General features: G+C 39.9%; 1 long non-coding RNA gene across 1 annotated transcript; it reads left to right on the top strand.

Annotated features, from left to right (window-relative positions):
* Positions 1-374: 374 nt before the first annotated feature.
* On the top strand, positions 375-5,734 carry LOC136764901 (uncharacterized). The gene is made up of 3 exons (XR_010821261.1): positions 375-534; positions 630-682; positions 1,286-5,734. It is a non-coding gene; the product is annotated as an uncharacterized LOC136764901 (long non-coding RNA).
* Positions 5,735-14,713: the final 8,979 nt, after the last annotated feature.

The following is a 14,713-nucleotide window of genomic DNA, read 5'->3' as shown; positions in this document are numbered from 1 at the left end:
TTATTGGGTGTAGTATTTTACATTTACATAAAAACAATTCAATTTTTTAATACTTATGATTAAAATCTTTTAAAAATCAATTCTTAAAATCACTTAAAATTTTTAAAATCTTTGTGATTTTAACAAAAAACAAAACAATTAACTTAAAATAAACGTGCCCAAAACAACAAAACAAATGTGATTAAAGCAAAACTGCTCACCAACATAAAAGTCAAATACATTGAAAATAACTGAAAATGCATGGGACAAAATAAAGAAACAATTAAAAAGGTAAAAATAAAAAACAAACAAAAAAAGGTCCAATGCATTTAAAATTAAATCTAAGACGGACAATGTATTTGACAAAGGAATACAAGGGTCTGTAAAATGTTTGAGTTCAGTTTTGTTAATTTTAAAAATTTATCCTTTTTAACAGTTTTAAGAAACGTGGTCCGAGACAACGAAAGGCCCTCCACATTCAGGGATTGTTTCGTTTTACCTTCGAGAACCGTAAACTTTCAAGAGAAAGTCCGTCAGCCTCGGTAGCCGCTAGCTGTAAGTATATATCTGTAGCCTGTAAATAATGTGTTTAAATCTTTTTATAAAGCGGCGTGGCTTAAACCAAGGTTAAACATCTCTTACCTTCACAGTTGCACAAAAGCTTGTCTGTCTGAAAAACATAAGAAAAGATTATTCTGTGAGGGTAAGTAATGTCTTTCAAACTAATGTTTTTAAATAGGATTTGTTTGTTTGCCCCGCTGAGGGCTGATGGGTAATGTTGGGTGTGTGAGTCTGTTTTGTGTAAAGCTGGGAGGGGGGCATTCTGGGAAAGGCCTGTGGAAGTCAGGGCAGGCCTGGGCATGTTTCTGGGAAATGTGTTTAGAAATGGCTGATTGTCCAATCATCTGGTTATGAAGTTAAGCTTAGGCTGACCGAAAAGGGTTTAGTAAGTTGTTTGGTTTGTCTACAGCTATTATACTTCTGTTTAGAATGTCTAGAGCTGTTTTAAAGTGATTGTTTGTAAAGGATTGATTGTGTTCACTTTATTTAATATTTAAATACACTGTGAAAACGTTCGTGAAACATGTAGCCCCGGGATCAGGAAGCATTTATACTTGGAAGGTTTGTTTAAAAATGAAATGTAGCTATGTGTATATAAGGTGTTTTATTGATAATTAGTTTTTCAAGAGTAGTTTATTATAAACTATAAACTAGGCTCTTGGTTGCTTTAAGTTTGATGGTTTCTGTCACCTAAAGGCTTAAGGATTTATATGCAAGTGTTTTTTTGGTTTTTTTTAACCCCAAGACTTGGTTTAGTCATTCGGTGGATGAGCTTTTGCGGACAATTACTCTAAGTGGGAAGACGCATCTTCACCGGTGAGACCACCGAGAGGATCCCTCACAGTGGTCTTGGAGACCCTCCAACATCAGATCGGGTCACAGCCATCCGGTGTTAATTCAACACCCCAGAATCAGCTTGGCTCATCGTCGGTCGGAATGAATGCAACTCCCCAGCACCCTCTGGGATCACCGTTAGCCGGAGCTGATCCACCCCTCAACATCGGCCCGGTTTCAACATCATTCAGCCCGCCCTGTTTCTTGGGTACAGGAACACGGTGCAGTACCCCGCTCTTGGCCAGGGTATTACCGCAAAGGCCAGCTTGGTCTCGTTGCGAGTATACGTTCCATCCCATCATCCATCGGCTGAGTGACCACCCTTTGAAGCCGAGCCAGTACAACAGCTCCCGGAGTTAATCCCTGAAGGTCCGAGTGAGTTGCTACATACTTCGTTACAAAATCAAAGACTTGTTAGAGGGGCAAAACCTGATTATTAACCCTATTACTAATGCCTTGTATCATATTTAATGTTTTAATAGCTGCAAAACGGGTCGATAGTGTGAGACTCCTCAAAAGGGTGGTTTTGTGGGTGTCGGTGGTGGTGGTCGGGCTGTGGTGGGTTCTGATACTGATAATGCTGTGGAGGACATGCTCCGTGAGCCAGTGATTTATAGATAGACTGGCCTATAACCATTTTGAAATGATTCAACGTTTTAATTTTGCAGAACTTTTAAATTGTGACAGTTATGCTGCAATATTTGTGAACATACACGAGAACTTGCAAAACATGTTTGAATGGGTGGCTGAAAGGGTCAGACTTCAATTTTGTACAGTTAGAACTGAGAGGGGATGATTTGTTTAGCAACCTGTCTGTAATGCTCATTGGGGATAATTTAGATTTTTTTTTTTAAATCGAAGTGTTGTTGCAAAGTTACGCGTCCATTTTAGCCGATGAAAGTCTGTCTCTGTTGATGAATGTGGTGCGTAACCCTGAGGGTGGGGTGCTTGGAAGACTGTCAATGTTTGAAGAACAACATAATTAGGAATAAGCTCAGGCAATTAGTGGAGAGTTCCAGCGGGGACAATAAGCTCTGTTTCGCGTACAGTTTAATAAAACTACTCAATCCCAACATGCTTGAACCCCAAGATCTCCAAGAGGCCTTACTGCTTCATCAGAGTGCCAGCTTAAACTCTCAACAGATGATTGCCTTTTCAGACATTACCAAGTTTTAGGAGGTTTTTTTTTTTAATTGTGGTGTGGTAGTAGTAAAATAAGTATTTGTGAAATTCAGACACCTCCTGAACCCCAAGCACAGACCCTGTTTCTCTTCCTAAGTGATAGTCATTACTTTGGAATAAAGAGTTTGATGGCTTTTTTGTTCATATGTTTGTCCTTGGCAATGTAAGGCGTTCAATGATAAGCTTAAGCACCGATGCGATGGTTACTGTAATGTCTGTTTCAATCCACAATGTCGTAAGGGGTTGGCACCCACCATCCGCTGTAAATATTACTTACGGATTTGTCTCTTGGCATTCTGTTTTTCCAAGCATAAGGTATAGAAGGCTAAGGTTGAGGGGGTTAAAAAATAAAATATTGCCTGCAGTGTTGCCTCCCATACCGTTTTCATGAGGGTAAACCAAACAACAAATGTCTGGATGTGTAATGCTGATTTAACCCTGCAGGCTGAGCACCAGTGCTTTATTCAGCCAGTTAAAAAGGAGCCGCCGCACAAACTGTACGTCTTTTTTGATTTTGAATGTCGTCAAGAAAACTGGGTCATGTTGCTAATTATATCCACTGTATAGATATGTTGGATCGTGAGTGGTCGGCCAGTGGTGAGAGTTGTCCGGGATTTCTTTATATGGTATCATGGTCCAAAATAGCTTAAATTACACATTTATTGCACACAATGCTAAGGGTTATGATTCTTACCTTTTGATTATGTATCTGGTGGAAAATGGGGTGACCCCTAAAATAATAGCACAAGGTAGCAAGATCATGTGTTTCACTGACGAAGCTTTCAACCAACGTTACATAGACTCATTAAATTTCCTCCCCATGAAATTGAGCGCTTTGCCTAAAGCTCTGGGTTTTGAGGTGCAGAAGAAAGGCTGGTTATGTCATTTTTTTCAACACTAAGGCCACTCAAAATTATCGAGGTCCCTACCTGCCCGCCTCCTATTACGGGGTTAAGACTAGGATGTCTCCTGAAAGGGCAGAATTCTTTAAATGGTACAATACGGTTAAGGGAGGTGTTTTTGATTTCGGAGAAGAGATGGCCGCCTATTGTAATAACAATGTGATCCTTAAAGAAGCCTGTGTGCGTTTCTGCTCCGAGGTTATCAAGACCTCTGGTCTCGACCCTTTGCAATGCGTGACCATAGCGTCTCTGCATGAAAATGTATCATCGTACCAATTTCTTGCAGAAAAACAGTATAGATATCACCGCTTCTGACAACTATCGTGATGGACAAAAAAATAAAAAATTTGACTGTCTCCCATACAGTGGCTGGAATACCTGAGTGTCAGGGATAACCTCTTAATCAGTCATGCTTTAAATCGAGGGGAAGTCAAAATGGGACCCTACTACTTTTTTTTTTTTTTTTTTTTAGCGATGTGTCTGGGGTGCGTACTGCTTACGAGTTTGCCAGATGTATTTACCACGGGTGTCCGCAGTACTTCGACCCAAACGCCTTTAACCCTGTAATACAAAAACTCTGTGGTGATATGTACTATGATTTCCAGAAACAAATTGAAACTTTAAAAAACACCTATGGGTTGAACGTGCTGGTGATTTGGGAACACGAGTGGACTGCCCTGAAGCAGCAGGATGAGGGGGTACAGCAGTTCATGGAAACCTTTGACTTTCCAGAGCTTCTCTAGGGGTTTTTTGGTTTAGTTTTGTTATATTCTTTTGTCAAATACATTGACCGTTTTGGATTTAATTTTAAATGCATTGGACCTTTTTTGTTTGTTTTTTATTTTTGTTTCTTTATTTTGTCCAATGCATTTTCAGTTATTTTCAATGTATTTGGCTTTTATGTTGGTGAGCAGTTCTGCTTTAATCACATTTGTTTTGTTGTTTTGGGCATGTTTATTTTGAAGTTAATTGTTTTGTTTTTTGTTAAAATCACACATTTTAAAAATTAAGTGATTTTAAGAATTGATTTTTAAAGATTTTAATCATAAGTATTAAAAAATTGAATTGTTTTTATGTAAATGTAAAATACTAAATACAATAAAATAGTATTTCCAGAGCTTCTCGACCCCCGGGATGTGTTATTTGGGTGTTGTGGGTGTTATTTGGGTGTTGTACCAATGCCAATGAGGTAAAGGAGGGGGAGAGAGTAGATTACTATGATTTCACTAGTCTGTACCCTTTTGTCAACAAGACCAAAATTTACCCTGTGGGTCATCCAACCATCATTTATTGTGACTTTCTCAAACTTGGTCATTACTTTGGTTTGATCAAGATAACCAAGTACCCTCCCCGTGGTCTGTTCTTACCCGTGTTGCCTTATAGGTGCTTGGGGAAAATTGATGTTCCCTCTGTGTAGAACGTGTGTGGAAACTGAAAATCAGACGATCTCTTGTTCGCACAGCGATGGAGAGAGCGCTGACGGGTGTCTGGTGTAGCATTGAGCTTTTACAAGGCGGTGGAGAAACCTTACAGACTCTGTAACCTGTATGAGGTTTCAGATTTTTCTGAAAAATCTGATACTCTTCTTGCTGATTTCCTTTCAGGTGGGTCATAATGTAAACTGGAGGGTTCTGGCTACCCCTCTTGGTGTGTTGACGACACGGACAAAGAGCGTTGAAAAGGAAGGGATCCGTTTAGAACAGAGGAACATAACTGTAAACCCAGCTAATAGACAAATGTCCAAACTGATTTTAAACAGTCTGTGGGGTATGTTTGGGGAAAGAAATAACTGTCTAAATACAACATTGATTAAAACCCCTGAACAGTTTATAGAATTTGTTTTCCAAAGAACATGCTGTATCACACTTCCCGTTCTTAAATGACCGAGTGACGCAGGTCCAGTGGAGGGTCCCTAAAGATTTCCCCACCAAACAGGGTAACGTTAATGTTTTCATTGTGGTTTTTACCACGGCTTATGTCCGGCTAGTCGCTAACCTGTAGGCTAAAATGCTTTCCTACAGGTGATGGCCTGTCTGAACATGCCCCAATCAACAGTTCCTAACCAGGAAACGCTGTGTAAAGAGGGGGAGGCCAATGGTCCGGCTAAAACTCCAACCTCTCGTTACTCTGCCCGTGCTGAGCGAATGTCCTTTGGATCTAACTGCCGATGGGAAGCTTATTAATCTCCTGTTTTTACTTGTACCCCTGTAAATGATGACCCGACAAACGAATGTAATTTTTATTTTTCAAATGTTGTACGTTTATTTATAACCTAACCCATGCTTTGTATAAGAATTGTTAAATAAAAACAAAACAAATGATTCCAAGGCTGTTTTCATATTTTTTTCGCCTTAACACGCATAACCTCTTTTAAAATCCTCGGAAGAACACCCCATCTGTATACAATATTGGTTAGGACAGTAAGTAACTGTTATTTTCACTTACTTTATTCTAGATCATGTAAAATGTTTACAGGTCTATATTTTTATGTATTTTATTTTGCTGTATGTTTACCAGTCTGTAAAGTGCTCTGTGGCTACCCTGCGAAGTGCGCTATACAAAAAAAAAAATGTATTGTTTATAAGGGGTGGTCTAGAGTGTCCTGACAAACTCAACCACTTTTTTATCATTTTGTTCTAAATCCTCGCTGTACTGAGCCATAATATTAGGGTATGGCCGTCCTTTAGACCTATGGTATAAGAAAAACACACAGTGTTGGCCGCAAGTGAAGGTCTGCAGACTTTGTACTTGGCGACCGCTGTAAATTGTTTCTCGACAGTTGTTGAGCAGAATGTTCGGTAGTCCTCCCTTGGATAAATAGCCAACCAATGGGTGCAGGCAGTAGTGTTCATTATGTGATTGAGCTCTCTGGTGTTCATTTTAATAAACATTATAAACTTTCTGTATGAAGTCAAACGCCGCATACACGATCATATTTACTGTACGGGGTAGAGGCTGCTTAAAACGCATCTCCAGACGCACGTTTCCCATCTTCACCAGTGAAAAATGTTGTCCACACTCTTCGTCAGGGGTCAGGTTGAAGCCATACAACGTGTAGCCGCTGCAGTATTCCTGGCGATCGATCATCAGTGGTTGATCTTTGATGTCGACCCGTAGCCAATACTAGACTAATATTCCCAAACAGCATTGCCGTTTTCAAAGTCAGGTTGAAAAAGTTTGGATGGCACCTGCACTCTATCGATGTACAACACTATAAATTCAGTGTTATAATGTTTAAAGCTAATGGGATTCTTGTTGTAAACCCCTATAAAGGCATAATTATCCACTAGCCCAATAATAACCTGTTTTGGGATCTGCCCTAGAAAAAGATTTTCCTGGTTCATCACATGCGTCCCGGCGGGGATACTGTGGACTTTCATGTACTCTTTCAATCGAGTACTTGGCGTTAGCCATCATGAGCGACTGAGCGTGTCCTAGTTTAACGGCAGGTGTAATGGACACTTTTTTTCACAAACGGCGAGGCTGATAATATGATCAGTTTATATTTTTCAGTATCGGGGGTCATCAGACAAAGCGTTTTTGCTATGGATCATTTTAATTTTAATGTCTACCCCGTTGAGCATAAGTTTTTCTTGAAAAAAATATGTCCGCATGAATATGCCCCATTAGCTCAAAGGTCACTGGGTAATTGATGACCCCCATGTTGGCCGCTGTTGAAGAACAATCAGTCTTCAATCAGGTTGGAATGTTCATTGCAATGCCTTTATTACACAGCATGGAGAGGAACAGTGAATCAAGAAGATCCCAAAGTTACTCTGCTTCCATGTTAAAAGTCAGAGCTTTTTATAGACAGAAAACAAAGATCTGGTTACAATTAATAACATAGTAATAACTTATCTAAAAAACTCGCTAAGCAGAATATATTATTAGAGGACAGAGTTTTGTATTTTTTCATCTATTATCTTTTAAACTCTGAATACTGTATCTTTACCCACAATAATTTTTTGTGACTCGGCCTCATAAAATGTTCCTTCTATATCTCTAGCCAACTGCTCGGTAACTAAAATATTAGTCAGAAAATGTTTGTTCATAACCTTTGGCAAAAGGAATTCGCAGCTTTGAAACGCGCACCACATCACCGATGTTGAACTTATAAGTAGTTTTTCCCCTCTTAATAAAGGGACTGTATACATTTTTATAGACCTTAAAATAATTACTCTTGTCAATATCTATAGGCTTCATTTAAATACTGGCGTGATACCCTCGGTTGTAAGCCTCAATAAAATCTTTATCAACATATATCTCCACATTTTGGTCTTTATGGTGTGGTTAAACCTCTCCACCACCGAGGCCTTAAGCTCATTACCGGTGGTGAAATGATGTATTTTGTGTCTCTTCAGCAGATTCTGAAATTCTCTGTTGATAAACTCTTTTCCTTTATCCGTCTGTAGTTTTTTAGGACACCGGCCCTGGCCCAATATATCCTCAAAGGCCCTTGTCACCGCCCTACCTGTTTTATTGTGTAGAATGCGGATCCATGCATATTTCGATAACATGTCGATACACATCAACATACATTTGTCGCTTCACCCCAGTGTCCGTAACCCCCAGTCTTTGTTAAAGCAACCATTAACTTTTCCAGGTTTGAAAGTTGGTCCTCATCGACGGTTAAATCTGTAGAGAAAAGGCTCATGTTGGCTACTTTTTTGTCAAGCACATGGTGTAATAGAGCTCTCAGGTTATCTGCAGAGTGTTGATGGCAGAGCCAGTTACAGAAGCAGTCCAGAACATTCCCCATCTTCAAGTTAGTTCAGGTCAGTGTCTGAAATGGTGGCATAGATGTTGAATTCTTCGCAGTTGTTCTCAGCTTTAACTTCTTTACAGAAGAAATACTGTTGTAGCTTACCGGCTGTTTTTCTACTCGGTTCATCCACTTTGGCGCACAGCTGTGCAATTTTCTCGCTTATATACGGCTCCTTTTTCAGCTCCAGCTAAATCTCATCTATGATTTTCTGGACTTGCCCGGGGGTGGCGTGTAGGTGGGAGTAAGACAGTGCCTTGATTAGCGCTTGTTTCAGCCACGGTTTGTTCAGTCTTCTGTAAAACTCATCAAAATAAAACTGGAAATAGTAGGTGTCTGGTTCAAACAGACAGCTGTGTCTCAACTGGGATGATTCACTTCACAGCCCAGACAGACTTCTTTCAGGGCTCGGTCGATGAGAGCATTACAGAATATACACCAGGGTGCTTTTAACAAATCTGCTTACTTCAACCCACAACCAGGGCATAAATCCATCGTCTTCATCACGCCCCCGGGACAGTTCGATGCTCATTGGGTCGCTCGGTGGTTTGTGGGGTGTTTCTACACCCATTGGCCAGTCGCCCTCCTGAGACGTGTAGACGGTAGCCAGTTCAGCAAAAGTGGGGCCATCCAGGAGCTCCAGAGCCTGGGGATCACCGAGACTCACTTGGACATCCATCGCACAGCTGGCTGTTTCATCTTGAGGGACTGGGGTTTGAAGTCTTGTAGGGTAGCTGCTTTCAGAGGGGTCCGGACTGTATACAAAATCTGGGGAATACAACCAGGGGAAATCCTGGGTTTGAAGAGGTCTGTAGTGCCTGGTGACGTCCGCAGCTTGCGGGTATGACATTCTCTTTAATTTTAAACCAAGGATTGCACTTTTTATACTTTTCTCTTCACTATGTCACTACCTCTTAGAAGAGAATGGCCCCTTCGGCTCCCCCCCCCCCCGCCAAAGCCTCCAAACCCCCACAGTACATTTGTTTCATCGTCATCATCTTCATCGTCATTCAAGGGTGATATACACTCACCTAAAGGATTATTAGGAACACCTGTTCAATTTCTCATTAATGCAATTATCTAACCAACCAATCACATGGCAGTTGCTTCAATGAATTTAGGGGTGTGGTCCTGGTCAAGACAATCTCCTGAACTCCAAACTGAATGTCTGAATGGGAAAGAAAGGTGATTTAAGCAATTTTGAGCGTGGCATGGTTGTTGGTGCCAGACGGGCCGGTCTGAGTATTTCACAATCTGCTCAGTTACTGGGATTTTCACGCACAACCATTTCTAGGGTTTACAAAGAATGGTGTGAAAAGGGAAAAACATCCAGTATGCGGCAGTCCTGTGGGCGAAAATGCCTTGTTGATGCTAGAGGTCAGAGGAGAATGGGCCGACTGATTCAAGGTGATAGAAGAGCAACTTTGACTGAAATAACCACTCGTTACAACCGAGGTATGCAGCAAAGCATTTGTGAAGCCACAACACGTACAACCTTGAGGCAGATGGGCTACAACAGCAGAAGACCCCACCGGGTACCACTCATCTCCACTACAAATAGGAAAAAGAGGCTACAATTTGCACAAGCTCACCAAAATTGGACAGTTGAAGACTGGAAAAATGTTGCCTGGTCTGATGAGTCTCGATTTCTGTTGACACATTCAGATGGTAGAGCCAGAATTTGGCGTAAACAGAATGAGAACATGGATCCATCATGCCTTGTTACCACTGTGCAGGCTGGTGGTGGTGGTGTAATGGTGTGGGGGATGTTTTCTTGGCACACTTTAGGCCCCTTAGTGCCAATTGGGCATCGTTTAAATGCCACGGCCTACCTGAGCATTGTTTCTGACCATGTCCATCCCTTTATGACCACCATGTACCCATCCTCTGATGGCTACTTCCAGCAGGATAATGCACCATGTCACAAAGGTCGAATAATTTCAAATTGGTTTCTTGAACATGACAATGAGTTCACTGTACTAAACTGGCCCCCACAGTCACCAGATCTCAACCCAATAGAGCATCTTTGGGATGTGGTGGAACGGGAGCTTCGTGCCCTGGATGTGCATCCCACAAATCTCCATCAACTGCAAGATGCTATCCTATCAATATGGGCAAACATTTCTAAAGAATGCTTTCAGCACCTTGTTGAATCAATGCCACGTAGAATTAAGGCAGTTCTGAAGGCGAAAGGGGGTCAAACACAGTATTAGTATGGTGTTCCTAATAATCCTTTAGGTGAGTGTATGTTCTGTTATTGATTTTCACAAATTATTCTGATGATTCACAAGTAAAACAAATGTGATAAAATTCACAATTTGTCTTTTCATGTGAAAGTTGATTTGAACATGCTAACTATTATGTTTGGGGAGATAGACATTTTACGCATGCCACATAGGCAATGTGAGGTATGTTATTGATTTTCACAAATTACTCTTAACATTCACAAGTAAAACAGGCTGTGAAAAAATTCACAATTGGTCCTCTTCATGTGAAAGTTGATTTGAACACGCTACCTATTATGGTTGCGGAGATACAGACACTTCGCATGGCTATGTGCACATCTGCGGTATACTATTGATTTTCACAAATTATTCTTATGATTCACAAGTAAAGGCTGTGGAAGAATTCACAATTGGTCCTCTTCATGTGAAAGTTGGTTTGAAGATGCAAGCTGTTGTGGTTGGGGAGATACAGCTCTTTTCATTCATGTCGGGTTGCACGAGTTGTACCAATAAAACTAGTACCAAACGTCAAGCTAACTTGTATCTGGATGATTAATCGTGAAACGTGTGTATTTTGTTTCAGCTGTAACTTCCCCTGGTTAAGTAAATTATAAATAATACGGCAAAAAATACTGTTTTCACTGATCCTTCACTGTGTGTTGGGTGTCTGTCTGTGTCCTTACAGTTTCTAACACTCAATAGGTGAGCATGTTGCACAGTGCTGTCTGTGCTCTGAGTGGCTTTCCCTATCCTGAGCACTGCTGTACCTGTGACAGGCCAATACTGATGACTGTTCTGGTGTTTCTGCAGGTGTCCTCAGCAGTGAGTGGAAAGTGAACTATCCAGAGCAATCCATCTGTGCTGTAAGAGACTCCTCTGTCGTCTTCCCTTGTTCATATAATTATCCTGGGACCTATAAGGGAACATCTTATATTAAAGTGGAAACTGTGCTGTGGTGTGAGGGAGAATCAGGCTGTGATCAATCTTCCTCTGTGTATCACAGTGGAGGGAGTCCTGGCAGGTCTGAATTCCAACACAGAGCAGAGTACCTGGGGGATAAACAGAAGAACTGTACTTTACAGATAAAAGACATAAGAGCAGCTGACAGTGGGAAATATATATTCAGATTTGAAACCAATAATACTAAAGGTAAATGGACTGGTCTCCTTGGAGTGACTCTCTCTGTCTCTGGTAAGATTTGTGATTGCACTAAAGTCTTGTGTTTGAATTGTAGATTCAGCAAGAGACAAACAGCTTTAGCTCAATTTGGGATGAAGAAGAGTCTTGTTTTAAGATCAGTGAGTAAGAATCTGAAACTCAATGAATAGAAGCCACAGTTCAGAGTGGAAGGGGAGTGAGACACCTCTGACAGGGAACATTTAATGAACATTTGTTTAAATATTTACAACTTACACTTAATTTTGCAGATTCGTTTATGAGAATGTGAACGTGACACAGGTTATAATTTAAATACACTTTTGAAATTCTTCCGGAACTACGGATAAATATGACGGCACTGGCACAATCAAAAATAAATAAATCAGTGAGAGAAGGAGACCATATGACCCTGACCTGTGGCACAGAGAGCTGCTCTCCAACACAGACAGAGCTCATCTGGTTTAAGAATGGCCGGCCCATCTCTCACACACAGACACCAGACAACACACTGTGCTTTAATCCTGTTTCCTATGGGGACTTTGGACACTACTCATGTGCTTTAAAAGACTATATCAACAGTTAATCTACACAGTTCACTTTGGATGTTAAATGTGAGTACATTTAATACATATTTATTCATACATATTATGGCAAAACATTATTTTGAACATGTTTATCACAAGCAATGCATTGTGACAAAATACAGTATCTTACTGGCTGCAGAGTTTCTACTAAATAAATAACCAATTATTACAGTCATAAGACAGGAATTACTGTAAAGTATCATACTGTAAATCTTCACAATATCTTGTTGAGTTTTGACACTACCTACCAACTAGGCAGCTCTGGACTCATAACTGGAAGGTTGTGGGTTCAAATCCCAAGTGGGGTCACTCCAGTAAAATGCCCAGCTGTATAAATGGGTATGAATGTAAGTTGCCCTGGGTAAGAGCATCTGCTAAATGACAAATAATGTAATGTAACTATATATACATGTGGAAAACTACAGGACAACATAAATAGACTGCTTTTGGCTTACCAGACAATGGGTGTCCTAGAAACTCAGAGAATTCACAGTAACGGTACTGTTAAAAATATCACACAGTAGTTAACAGTACACACAGTAATATACATTTGAGTTTACAGCATGTTTCAATAGTGCAGCAAAGCTCTGGATGAATTAATACAAAATGCTTAAAAGACTGAATGGTTGATTGCATTTTCTTCCAGACGCCCCAAAGAACACCTCAGTGTCAGTCAGACCCTCTGGTGAAATAGTGGAAGGCAGTTCTGTCACCCTGACCTGCAGCAGCAATGCAAACCCACCAGTGCAGAACTACACCTGGTTTAAGACCAATGGATCTGCTGTCTGGGAGAAAGGATCAGGGCAGAGTTTCACCATTACAGAGATCAGCTCTGGAGACAGTGGGTAGTACTACTGTGAAGCACAGAATAAACATGGAGCTCACAACTCTACAGCTGTAACTCTCACTATAACAGGTACAGTGTGTACTGTACAGAGTGATATGAGAAGAGAATTAAATCTTTGTTAACTATCAATCAGGTTAACAACCGAGGGATTACACAAAATAGTCTGAAGGCTGGTAGACTGCTAATTATTTTAAGGTTTTTAAAGTCAGTGGCAGTAATAGTGAATAGTGCATTCTTTTATATGTATTACCTTAATGGTTTACTTAATTAATCATGTTATTTCATGTTATTATTTACATGAATGTAGCAAGTTATAAAGGCTGTATGATTGTGTAACCAACTACGCCACTAAAGGCATCACCTTCAGTTTTGGTTTATTCAGTTCTTGTTAGAGTAAAACAATGGAAGTTGATCTATAATATACAAGTTTATTAAAACACCAGGTAATACAAGGACAAGAGATTGCCAATGAAACAAAGATTCACATTTTAAAATCATTAAAAGAAACTGTCAAATGTAGTTGATACACATTTAGGCTCTGAAGCACCCTATCAATTAGTCTAGCCCCTGTGAGAGTATCTTAGCAACCGCCCAAACCCACTTATTCTTTTCCAGGTGCCTCTTGTGCTCTATGCTTTTAGCATATTTTCAGATCCAATCCTCTAGCCAATTCTGCCTACAGATTTTTATGGGCTCAAATTAGCACCATAAGTAACGAATTCAAAATAAAAAATATTGTAATTAAAAATAAAGTTATAGACAATCGCTTTCTACATATTACATATGTGTTTATTCTCATATTCTCAGCCTTTATTCTCATATTTATCAATGGAGCCAGTAATGCTGTAGGTGACTGTGCAATATATATATATGGATGACTGTTACCAGCAGCTTCATCTTGCAGGTTTGACTCTGGCCAAGTGTCACTATTTTGCATATCTCAGCCCCTTTATGTACCTCAAGGGGTGGTCACTCAACAAAAAAATTAAGAAATCTGGGAAATCGAAAGCTAACTTTAAAACAAGTTCTGCAGGTTATTACAGACTGCTGTATTCCTTTTACATAAAAAACAGATAAACCAGAAAACTCAAACAAGATAAGTCCACATTAAAACAAGTCATTCAATGCAGTGTTTGTCTCTTAAATCTTAAATCACATATTATTGTGTTACAACATGAAATCAGAATGGATTTAATCAGGAGTTTTTGCCACTGATCCATTTGTCCATAATGTCAAAGTGAAAAATATAATCTGCAAATTGTCCTGTGACTGCACATTTTAAATCGAGCAGTTTGAGTTCAAATGAGCTAGCATCTTTATAAAGTTTGAATGATTTAGAAAAATTAAAAGCAAGATTTGGGGCACTCACCAATTTTGCCTTCAAATGCTCAAACGCTGCCTGAAACGCCGGAGTCCAGAAAATCAAAGCATTCTTCTTTGAAGGTGAGGCCCCCCATGGAGGGGGGCTACCAGACTAGAAAAGGCTGGAATAAAATGCCTGTACAAACCCTAGAAAGGATTTTACCTTGCGCACCCTGGCACACTATTAAAATAATTAAAAATACTATTGATAAATAAGCAATAATGTGACCCTACTACATAATACAAAATAATAACAACAGTAATAAAAAAAAATAGTATTAACAATAATAAATAAGCCTCATCATCATAAACTTGTG

This window comes from Amia ocellicauda, chromosome 12 (genome assembly GCF_036373705.1).
Source record: "Amia ocellicauda isolate fAmiCal2 chromosome 12, fAmiCal2.hap1, whole genome shotgun sequence".
NCBI classification, from domain to species: Eukaryota; Metazoa; Chordata; class Actinopteri; order Amiiformes; family Amiidae; genus Amia; species Amia ocellicauda.
Note: the sequence above shows the minus strand (reverse complement) of the source record. Positions and strands in the feature narration are given on the sequence as shown.